This window comes from Lutra lutra, chromosome 1 (genome assembly GCF_902655055.1).
Source record: "Lutra lutra chromosome 1, mLutLut1.2, whole genome shotgun sequence".
Lineage (NCBI taxonomy): Eukaryota > Metazoa > Chordata > Mammalia > Carnivora > Mustelidae > Lutra > Lutra lutra.
In genome coordinates this window covers 144,070,483-144,082,518 of record NC_062278.1, presented here as the reverse complement: position 1 = coordinate 144,082,518, position 12,036 = coordinate 144,070,483, and the positions used below count along the sequence as shown (strand labels likewise).

General features: G+C 42.3%; 1 protein-coding gene across 1 annotated transcript in view; it reads right to left on the bottom strand.

The window, feature by feature from the left end:
* The window catches only part of RARB (retinoic acid receptor beta), a 393,151-nt gene that overhangs the window by 219,265 nt on the left and 161,850 nt on the right, over positions 1 to 12,036 (bottom strand). The window lies entirely within an intron of this gene.

The following is a 12,036-nucleotide window of genomic DNA, read 5'->3' as shown; positions in this document are numbered from 1 at the left end:
AGACCCTTGAAATAACCCATTTTCTCTGTCCCACAGAGAGTTCAGTGGCAGAGATCCAGCCCATGCCGACAATATAGCAAACAACTTTCAAGAGAGATAAGTTCCCTCACAAAGAGGGAACAAGTTCCCTCACAAAGGTGAACTTCTGAAAAGAGTGGTTGACAGGTGTTTAGAAACCATAAACCACAAATAATTTGTGTTCTGTAGATTATTTCATTTTTTAGTGATCTTCTCCCCCCGGCCACCCATTTTAAAAGATCTGTTTCCAACAGTTTTCCAGGGATCTTAGTACCGTCTGTGCAGATTCTACAACTTCTCACAACATAAGTTGTTTCTGTTAAGCTGATCATCTGCTTCACATAATTAGAAATTAATTGCATTTTTGTGTAGGTATTGAATTAATGGTGGATTTAGTGTGTCTCATAGGAAAACGTCCATGATAAGTAATCTGTCCTTACACTCTCCATAGGGTGCTTACATTTCTAGGGGTGTGGTGTTTAAAAAAAATGGCCACACTAAGAATAAATCCTTGTCATGTTCTATGTCCATTCTCTGACAACACGGATGAACCTACTAAGTGAAATAAGTCAGACAGAGAAAGACAAATACCATATGATTTCACTGACGTGTGGAATCTAAAAAACAAAACAACAAATAAACAAAAAGCAGAAACAGAACCATAAATGCAGAGAACAAATTGACGGTTACCAGAGGGGAGTGCAGGAAAGGGGATGGGCAAAATGGGTGAAGGGAAATAGGAGGTACAGGCTTCTAGTTGTGGAATGAATAAGTCACAGGGATGAAAGTACAACCCAGGGAATATTGTCAAGGGCTCTGTAATAGCATTGCGTGATGACAGGTGGGAGCTACGCTTGGGGGAGCAGCACATAATGTGCAGACTTGGTGAGTCACTATGTTGTAGACCCGCAACTAATGTCATGTTGTGTGTAACTATACTTCCACTGAAACGTAAATAAATACATTTTTTCAAATGGCCATACTTCACTGGGACGCCTTTCCCACAGAGAGGTGGGGTCTCTGTTCCCTCTCTTTGAATGGAGGCCTGCTGTGGATATTTAAGAATGGCAGAAGTGTTGCCATAGGACTTCCAAGGTAAGGTCATAAAAAGTTGTACTGTTTCCATCTTGTTCATTGGAGCTGCCATGTACTAAGTTTGATTACCCTGAGGCCTCCATGTTGTGAGGAAGCCCAAAATACATGGAAGGTGAGGCATGTTGGTCCACAGTCCCAGTCCTCAAGTCATTGTATCCCAGGTTTTACACACATGAGTGAGTAATCCTCTATGTGATTACAATGTCCAACCTTCCAGTCATTCCTGGTCTCCAGGTATGGTCACCAGAGACTCTAGACATTGTGGAGTAGGGGTAAGCCATCTTGATTGCACTTTGTCCAAATCCTTAACTCAGAATCTATGAGCAGAATAAATGGTTGCTTTAGAACACAAAGCTGTGTATAGTTTGTTGCTTATGCTTTATGCCACTAAGTTTTGGGTGGTTTGTGACCCAGCAGTTGTAACTCAAACATAGGACATTCTTCCAGTTTGGGGGAATAGAAAGCATAGATGGCTTATTTAGACTCTTTTTTTTTTTTTCTTTTTTAGAGAGGATATACAGAGCCTAGGAGCATAGATGGCTTCATTTTACATATCCTCCCATTCAGAGGCATTTTTTAGGGCCTTTGAGTGATAGGAAACTTCCTTCAGATATTCCCCAAATAACAATCAAAACACCGCAGGAGATGGGCAATATTAAATTGAAAACTTAGTTCTTAATGAATCAAATGACAGTGATAATAATTGGATACCCGGGGAATGACAGGACTGAGACATATTCCAGAAGTGTAATGAAAGCTGATAACTAAAATAGTTTTAATAGGGGCACGGATGCATTTTAATTATCAAAATGATAAAGTACTTATGTACACCTTCTATAAACAGAGCGGGCTTGTACAAGCTTTTCAGAAATTCTATTAATTTCAGTTGTTCCACATTGAGTTAGAGGTGATCACAGGGCAAGATTACCAGGCACTGCTCCTCATGACTCCTTCTTACCTTCCACATCAAGTAGCAAAACCCCTTACTCTGGTATTCCAGGCCCCATACAGTATAGCCCAAATTTATCTTACATTACTCTCCTACTTTACCATCCACTCAAGCCAAATGGATCCTGCTAAGCCTCTAACATCTCTGAGCCTCTTGCATGTTGTTCTTTCTGCCTAGGACACAGGTCCTTCATCTTGGGTTCGTGGATGAGTCCCAGGGTGTGTGTAAGCTTCCTGGAAGTGAGTGCAAAGTTTCATGTAAATTTGCATATGTGCATCATTCTGGGAAGGAGGGGACTCGGATCCAAACCTGTTTAAAAACTACAATTCCCCCCTCCCCCCCCCCTTTTTTTTTAAAACAAAATAACCCTAATTCCCCCATGAATACACTTACTCACTTATTGACAAATGTTTATCTAGAGCTGTTATGTGCTAGGTATTGTTCCCAGCATCTGGGATACAGCAATGAACAAAACAAACAAGGATCCTATCCTCTTGGAACTTACATTCTAAGCAGAAGGATGTAGAAAATAGATCACATAATAAACAGACAAATGAAAAACAGATATATAAATTATAGAGTATGCCAACATTTAAGTTTTGTGGGGAAAAAAGACAGCCTATAAGGCGAATCAGAAAGGCTGGTCGGGGGGGGGGGACTCAATTTTAAATAAAATGCTCCAAATAGGTCCCATTAAGGTGACACTTAAGCAAAGCATTACAGGTGGCTAATGAGTGATCTATATGGATAGCTGGGAGGAAAGCACTCAAGCTTGGGGGAACACCAGGGCAAAGGCCCTGACTGGGAGTCCATCTTGCATGGAAGAGAAACAGCAAGAAGGCAATCTGGCTAAAGCAAAGTCAGGGAATGAAAGAAGAGTAGGAGGTAAGGCTATGAGGCACCATTGATCATGTACAACTTTGAGAGAAATGGGAAGCATAGGAGGATACTGGGCAATGAATGATGGGATCTGATCCGTGCATAAGTCAGATGCAGCATGAGAGAGAAAGAAAGGGGACAAGGATGATGCCAAGGTTTGTAGCCCGAACAATTGGAAGGATGGTTGTCATCAATCAAGACAGGGAAGTCCATAGGGGAGCACTTTTTGGGGGGCAAGGTTGGGAATTGTGCTTTGGATATGCTAAATTAGATATGCAAGTGGGGATGTCTAGTTGGCAGCTGAATGAGTCCGAAATTCCAGGGGAAGGTTCAGCTGGGGATAAACGCTTGGGAGCCATCAATTTTAAATATTAAGGAGAGCCATCCCCCGTGACCTACAACCCTGTTCTCATCCTCTAAGACATTTTGCTGTACTTCCCTAGTGAGAATTTCTTTGTACTATAGTTTTCTATATGCTTTTCTCATTTGCCTTACTGGAAAATAAAGCCCTCAAATTGTGTTCCATCCAGCTTTCTATCCCTTGTTTTGCCTCCAAAAAATATTGGTTTAAACTCCTTTCTGTTAGCCTTTCATATTTCAATTGCCAAGGCCTTGTACGTGGATTGAAAGTAATAAGTTCATTTTCTTTTCTTCTTACTCAACATTTGCCTTAAAATTCATGCTCTGTTTTCATTTTCTCCTTAATGCAAATCATTAGCAAACCAATTTTCTCTTTTAAAAAGAGAGTATTTAGAAAAAAAAAAACAAACACTAAGAAGATTTGATGTAAATAAAATGGAAAATACGTCAAAAGGCAAAATGCAAAGTTAAAAAAAAATTCTTCTTTTAGAGTATCTCTGAAAATTGGCTTTTGTATTCTGCTCTCACTTAGCTGGGTATAATTAGTGGCTCGGTGGGTCTCAAGTTTCTTATCCAAAAGATAAAGAAACTTGGCTAGAAGATTCTAAAATTCTACAAATACTTCTTTTCAAAAAACCCAGAATGGCTCTATTAAATCACTCAAATTGCTGGCAATACACCGTTTACTCTCTTTAAAATTATATGTGATCAGGATAAATATCAGTAAGAACTAGATCTTGTAGTCCATCATCTTCACTACAAGTCCTTTCTATTAACTTGCAAATAGAGAATATATATATTTTTTAAATAAAAGGAAATTCCCAAGAATGTTATTGGGCATTTTCTGTGTAAGGATTAAAAATAGTCTTTTTTTCTGAGTTCCTGTTTACCATTTTTTTTCCCTAATTAATAATAGCTAAGTCTATTATAGATGCACCCTATAAAAAATAAACCTAATCATGAGGCAAACAAAATTATTCTCTGTGTTCTGGCCTGAGTGCTTTTCACCAGACTCTAGGATACCATCTGCATCACTAAACTGAATTTTGTGATTCTTACATTAAAACTATTTCAGTTAATTATGAGGTTTTGAAAAGTTTTGAATCCACATCTTGTTTTTCTCTTCTGTTCAAGCCTACTAACGGGGGTTTTATTTAATCATGACGCTCATGATTAACTCACACATGGATCCTCTCAGAACTGATTTAAGGAAACTGTCTGTAGAATAATGATAATTAAAATAAACCGGTCAGATGAGGCTCAGTGGTTAGAAGTTAACCACAGGTACAGAAGGGGGACAAAAACAAACAAACAAAACCCCCTCTAGCCAAAGAAACTCCTGACAAGAAAAGTTGAAGAGGCTTTGATTGAGGCATCTCGCTGTGTGACAGAGGGGTTAAATGACAGGAATTCCATCAGATTACCTCAGAGTTTGAAAGCCCTTGGAGCGTGATGGGTTGGCTGGTCAAGGAAAACCTTGCCCTCAGAAGAGACAGACGGGAAAGATGGAAACAACAACAAAACCACCACCACCACAACTGGCCCAGCGGTGGCAGATGGCCTCTGAGGCCTGCTCTTGGTTGGGTGCATCCACACAAGCCCCAGTGTTACCTTTTGGAAACAGACTGATTAAAAAAAAAAACAACAAAAAAACCTGTGCAGCAGCTGGCCTAGGTCAGGCAGTATTCTACGAGTTTCTACGAGTACTCTACGAGTATTAGACAAATATCTAATTTTCCTGCAAATGTGAGGAGGTAAACAGCGTTAGTATCTCTAGTCTCTTCATGAGGGCTGAAGACACAGATGGGTCTTAAAACTTGTCCCAAGTTGTATAGTTTGTAAGTGGCCGAGCTGGGATTTGAACCTCAACCTTCTGAATTCAGAGTGTGTGTGCACCGTCACTATGCTGTGCTGGAAGGAAATGGAAAAAACATTGCAAACGAATTTATGTGATTCAAAACTCCTATTTTTTCCACTTCATGAAACTCCTAGGGAACATCCTTCATCCTTCAACAGTTGAATAGTAGCAAAGCACAGGCTGTTTTTTAAGTATTAACACCTCTATGCTCCCTAAGTGTGTACAACTCTGTTACTGATAAATCAAAGCCAGGGAAGGCAAAACAAAATAACCGGGGCATTTAACTCAGAGTAGGCTACTGGGATGCATGGTTTAGTTTACACTGAGTGGGCTGAAAGGCAGGCATTGGGGGGAGACTTGCAAGTTTAGCTTCCCATTGAACAACACATGATGAGAAATAATAATTTAGTTTGCTTGTACCCTGGGAAGCTTTTCCATGGCCTGTGAGAGTTCCTTTTCTCCTTTGTACGAAATAATAGAAAATAAAATAATTAGTAGCTTACACTTCTGGGTCCAAGAGGATGATGATACAAGTTTTGGAAATGAGAAGAACAGACCACCCCCAAGAGGAAATTCCAGAGAGGAAAAGCATAGTATCAGTGCACACATGATCATAACCTGATTTCGCATCCTTTCAAACCACAGTCTCCTCAAGGATTTTCCTGATTACTGTCTTCAGAAGCATGAAAAAGTTACATGGGATTTTCCTGATTATTGAAGGCAAAAGCATGAGAAAGTTCCATGAGTCACACGACAGACTTGTCTAATTTGAAGTCTACCACCGGGCAGTTTGGAGGGTTACAATTTTATTACTGCTACAGAGCTGTTCTGGGAAAAGGAGAATATGTTAGTTAGAAGAAATCACATTCTCTAAATAGACCAAAATCTTTCAATCACTTATTCTTAAAATTTTTTTTTTTTTTTTGGGTGGTGGGAATGGGGTGGGTCATAGATCCCTTTGAGAATTTGAAGAAAGCTGGGGAGTACACACGTACTCCCCCAGAAAAATGCATGGGTATAGGGGCACCTGGGTGGTTCAGTTGGTTAAGTGTCTGACCTCAATTCAGGTTATGATCTCAGGGTTCTGGGATCCAGTCCCACACACAAGAAGCCCCTCGCTGAACATCTCGTTGAGCCCTACCACGGGCTCCATGTTCCATGGGGAGTCTGTTTGTCCCTCTCCCTTTCCCTCTGCTCCTCCCTGGGCTCATGCCTGCTCGCTCTCTCAAATAAATAAAATCTTAAAAAAAAAGGGAATAACTTCTTGGGTGTAGAGTTATACTGAATTTTCTTTCTTTCTTTTTTTTTTTTTTAAAGATTTATTTATTTATTTATTTGACAGACAGAGATCACAAGTAGACAGAGAGGCAGGAGAGAGAGGAGGAAGCAGGCTCCCTGCTGAGCAGAGAGCCTGATGTGGAGCTCGATTCCAGGACCCTGAGATCATGACCTGAGCTGAAGGCAGAGGCTTAACCCACTGAGCCACCCAGGTGCCCCTGAATTTTATTTCAAATCTCTTAACTCTCTTTCCTTAGAAACCATGTATATATTCCAGTCCTGATGGAATTCCACGGACAGTTTAAGATGACAGCATGGCACTACCAGAGCCAGGCTTACTGTTGCAACTGGCTCAAAGACCATTGTTCAAACTGAAGCAATTCTCTGGTCTCCACGTAATCACCTGGCCCAAGGAGGAAATGTAAGGGGAGGAAGTATGGAAATACCCAGCTATGGTTGCCCACCTCAAATGTTAAGAGTTATCAGACAGGTTGGGGCACCTAGGTGGCTCAATCGGTTAAAGATCCGACTCTTGGTTTTGGCCCAGTTCATGATCTATGGGTCATGGTATGGAGCCCCATGTGGTGGCCTCCGAGCTCAGCAGGGAGTTGGCTTGAAGATTCTCTCCTTCTGCCCCTCCTCCCTCTAAAATAAATAAATAAATCTTTTAAAAAAAAGTTATCAGAGGGGCACCTGGGTGGCTCAGTGGGTTAAGCCTCTGCCTTTGGCTCAGGTCATGATCTCAGGGTTCTGGGATCAAGCCCCGCATCGGGCTCTCTGCTCAGCAGTGAGCCTGCTTCCTCCTCTCTCTGCCTGCCTCTCTGCCTACTTGTGATCTCTCTCTCTCTCTCTCTGTCAGATTAAAAAAAAAAAAAAGAATATGTTTAGAAAAAAAAAGTTATCAGAGAGGCAAGGAATAACCTGAATTGTGGTTTTGATTGCTTATTTTCACAAATATTTCTGAATCTACTTGGGTAAGATAGAAGAATCTCAGCAAAGGTTTTACTCCAGGGAGTATGAATCTTAGAGTTAAGTTGAAGAAGAGAGAATCAGTTTCCAGTTCAAAACCAGATAGAATCAGATAAAACAGGAAAAAAAAGGTCTTTCACAGGGATCCCCACTGATATTGCCAAGCATAGGAAGCAAACGTAGATTGTCCAGGGTTAAATTTCATCTTTCATTCACTTCTTCATTACTTACTCATTAATTAATTTCAATGAATTTCCACTGAGACTCTAGGAAGTGGCAGATTTTAAATTGATGCAGTAGCTACTGTCCAGGAGTGACAATAAAGTATTATGGATATTCAGGGCCAGGTTTCCTGCCTGCTGATGTCAGCTGAATCATGAGACCAAAAGTCAAACTATGGGCACCGTGATATCATTTAAGTCTGAACATTAAATAAAGGCAGTTGTGTGTTGTTGTTGTTGGTGGTGATGATGATGACAATGACGATGATGACAATGACACTACCTCCAAAGGGCAGGAAGGGTCTTCACTCTACTTCTGTATTCTGTCTCCTTTAGTACATAATAAGTGCATGATTAGTGTTTACTAAGTAGATGAAAGTGTTGCTTCTTACTTGGTTGTTCAAAGATTCCCAAGTGGGCAGGGTAGTCATAGTGATCTAGATTATACAGAGGAGAAAAGCTTCATCTTTTTTTTTTTTTTTAAAGATTTTATTTATTTATTTGTCAGAGGGAGAGAGGGAGAGAGAGTGAGCGAGCACAGGCAGACGGAGTGGCAGGCAGAGGCAGAGGGAGAAGCAGGCTCCCTGATGAGCAAGGACCCCGATGTAGGACTCTATCCCAGGACGCTGGGATCATGACCTGAGCCGAAGGCAGCCGCCTAACCAACTGAGCCACCCAGGCATCCCGAAAAGCTTCATCTTAAAGAAGGGGAGTGGATGTCTAAAGGTAGCATAGTTGACACACTGCAGATCCACATCTAGAATTTGGGACTTTTCAGCTCCCAGTCCCATGTTTCTCCCCCAACACACACACACCCCAACAGGGAGGTGGAAAGTAATGAGTGATTTGTATAAACTTCTGAAATTGATGTAGAAAACCATGGGAGCTGAGGGTTTGTAAAGTTGCACCTAGTCCTGTTCAGAACTGTCTGGTAATTTTGACTTGCAAACATTGAACAGGCAAGTTTTGAGAGAAATGAGCAATAAACTAATTAGCTACTGACCTGGAACCACACAGGAGAGAAAGAAAAAGACAGTGAAGGAAAACATCAAGTTCTTTGAAAAGTGGGCCAGGTTAAACCCACAAAAATCACACATGAGCAATGCTAAAGGCAGACTTACTTGCCAAAGGTGAGGAGAGATGATAAATGATCTCACGCTAGCTTCAGATAGACTTTAGTTATCAAAGGCTCTTGGGTCTGATGCCAAACCCAAGAGAATCTGGGCTCGTGATCTTTGCCTGCTTTTGGAGAGCCAGACAGATGTCCCTATCAGGACAGATGGGGGTTCAGATGGAGAGAGACAGGAAACTGCGATGGTTCCAAAGGAGCTGGGGATCACATTCTCTCTTTTGCTGAGGTCCCACCAGGCCCACAGCCTTGCCTGGGTTTGCTTTCAGGAGATCAACTGGACTGTTTCAACGTACGATTCCAGATTCATTAATTGAAATCTGTGTCTGGGTAAGTGACATGAACTGATGTTTCATGCAGGGTCCAAATGCTACGGGACATAAATGGTCTTTTATCTGACCTTAAAACACACAATTGTGTTCAAGCAACTCTAGGCCTAAAGTCTAAAATGCCAGAAAACTGATGTGCAGCCATAGCATGCTTGTAGAATTTGGGTAAGGTTTATGTAATCAGAGACAACACTCCCATTAGCGCTTCTAAAAAACAGTCTTAGCTGGATGCCCTCCCTTTGCAAACCCTACAGGGCTGAGGGTCCCACGGAAAGAGTTGACGCACTCCAGTACAAGCAGAGTGGGAATGGGGGGTGTGGAGGGGGGTAGAACAAGGAAAAATAAGAGGATGAGGAGGAAAATAACCAGGACACAATCCAAGGGAAACATTTAAAATGCTTTTTCAAAGCAATTTCTTAGCCTTGTTAGAAAACACAGAAATGCTCTGGGGTGGGTAAAACAGATGAAAACCACAGCCTGAGGACCACTGGTACGGGGCCAGGATGAAGAGTTTTCCGATAAAGACTCTTTAAGGGGTAAGAAATAGACTAGGCCTTCCAATGAGAGTCCCCACCAATGACAGACACAGGTGACCTGTAAGCAAATCAGATGCAAGCACATAAAATTCATTAAGGAAATCTGATTTGTTTTTCTGTGATCGATAAACAATCAAAAGAGCAAATGGACAGGGGAATAAGCACAGACAAGGATTCTAACCAACAGCACCAACTTTTCAAGGGGAGAAAGAAAACAAGCGAAGAAAGAAAAAAATACGGATTGATAGAAAGCAGAACAGAGAGAAAGAAAGGAAGAAAGGAAGAAAGAGAACCCCTCCCTGTGTCCTCGTGAAAGGCAGAACATAATGAAAAACTATCTGCTTAAGCCTCTTTTTAGGAATGAATAGCTAATGCTCACTAACCAGTTTGAGCAAGGACGAGGATATCCCAGGTTTAATTGGAAATAATATAGCATTGCTCCAGCAGCTATTCCTTAAAACTAAGGCATTAGATAAAGCGGGGTTCATGTTTCTCCCACCTCTCTATTTGGAAACAGGAGCACAAAGCCTAATTGGCCGAATAAAGGAGCTCTGGGCTCCACAGAAACCCTCTAAACCCATGATTGATGTCCGCTGACACCTCTGAACAATGACACCATGGGAACTGGCAGAGGGTACACACAGTACGCAACAAGGAGGTGCACAGCCCACGCCCTAGTGGGGAGACACAGACCCTCGCCGCAGCCTCCGCATTAGAACAACTTCCCATGTGGTTGTCCTTTCTGCCTCACAGGCTTATTCTCAAATACCACCTTTCTAGATTCATTCATTCAATAACTATGTTTGCAGAGCCTTCTCCGTGCTAGGCAACGTTGTGGGTGCTGGCTCCCCACCCCCGGGGAGGGATTTTATGTCCAATTAACATTTATATAGGGGGATACGGATGATAACCAGATAAAGGACAACTTGATAATGCATTAGGCGGAGGTGTTATGAAGTGTTACGAGGAAAGTGACAACGGGGTAAATAAGGGAGTAACTAGAGGGATGTTTTGGAGGAAGCAAAACAGAGATGCCTGTTCAAAGCAGATACACATTCTTGTGCTTTGAAAACTTTCTGGCAGATAAAGTCAAAGCCTCTTTTCTCATTGGGAGGCTCTGATATCCACCCTGAGGTTGATGCCCTGCTCCCTGTTTACATGGAACAGCCTGGATGTGGGACGGAATGCAAAGAGCTCTCAAGGATTAGGGAGTAGAAAATCCAGTCACTGTAAGCGTGGCAGACTGTCGCTTTGGTGGTCCCAATCACCCAAGGCTTCTTGTTGTTTAAGCCCCGAGTAACTGTCCTGTTGAGTTTGTTCTGGCTCTGGGATCCCCTGAACCAACAGAACGTAACAGAGGCAGCGAGGGGCCAGTCCCCAGCTTAGTCCTTAGGAAGGTCTGGTAGTTTCTGCTTTTGCACACTGGGCCTTGTAAGAAGCCCTACTACTCTGCTGTCAGAAGCCCAGCCTTGTTGTATGGGGAGACCACCAAGAGGAAAATCCGCCCCCGCCCACCAACAGCCCTGACACCGACTTGTCAATGGAGGGGAGTGATGTCAACTTGGAAGTAGATGGTCATGGGTCATTCAAGCCACCCTAGCTGACCCCACAGGGAGCAGAGATGAGCTATTCTCCCGAGCACCATACCACATGCAGAGCCATGAGCAAAGTCACAAAAGGGTTGTTGGTTTCAGCCACTGGATTTTGGGGGTAGTTTTGTTACCCAGCAGTGATGTTCAGTTTCAGGCATTAAACATAATAATTTTTATGTACAATTTTGACTTGGAAAAAATTGGGGGGTTTAGGTTTTTCTTGATTTTGTGGTCTATGCCTTTGATTTCAAAGTATCTCATTTGAGGACATGAATGCCTGGATCTCAAATACGGGAAAAAATATGCTCTGACTTAAGGCTTAAAAATAGAGTTGTCTGCTATTAGGAAGACAAGAATACGTTTCTGCTGACCTATTCATCTCACGCGGGCCAAACTCACGTCCTGCCATAATTCTGTAGGTAGGAAACTGAACTGGAATTGACCTCAGTTAGCATTTCCCAACTCAAGTGACAGTACCCCGCCCTGGAATTCCTGACAACACTATCAACTTCATACAGCAGCTACTTTCTGGCCATCCTCGGAAAGTGCTAGCAACAAGGTCTTGTCCAAACAGGGGACAAATCTGCCTGGCTTTATGCAAAGGAAAAGGAAAAGCAAAGCAATTAATTCACCCTAGGGAAACATGCTGAGGCCATGAATTCACCAGGTAGTGCAAATTGTCAGCTGCATTCACAGAGAGGATGCGCCATCCTTCCCTTGTCCTCTGGGCCCTTTCCGCCTCCATTGTGGGGGAAGGGCAAAGGACGAGATGCCGTGCGTGGTAGGGAAATGTAGGACATGAATGGATAAACCGAAGTGTAAT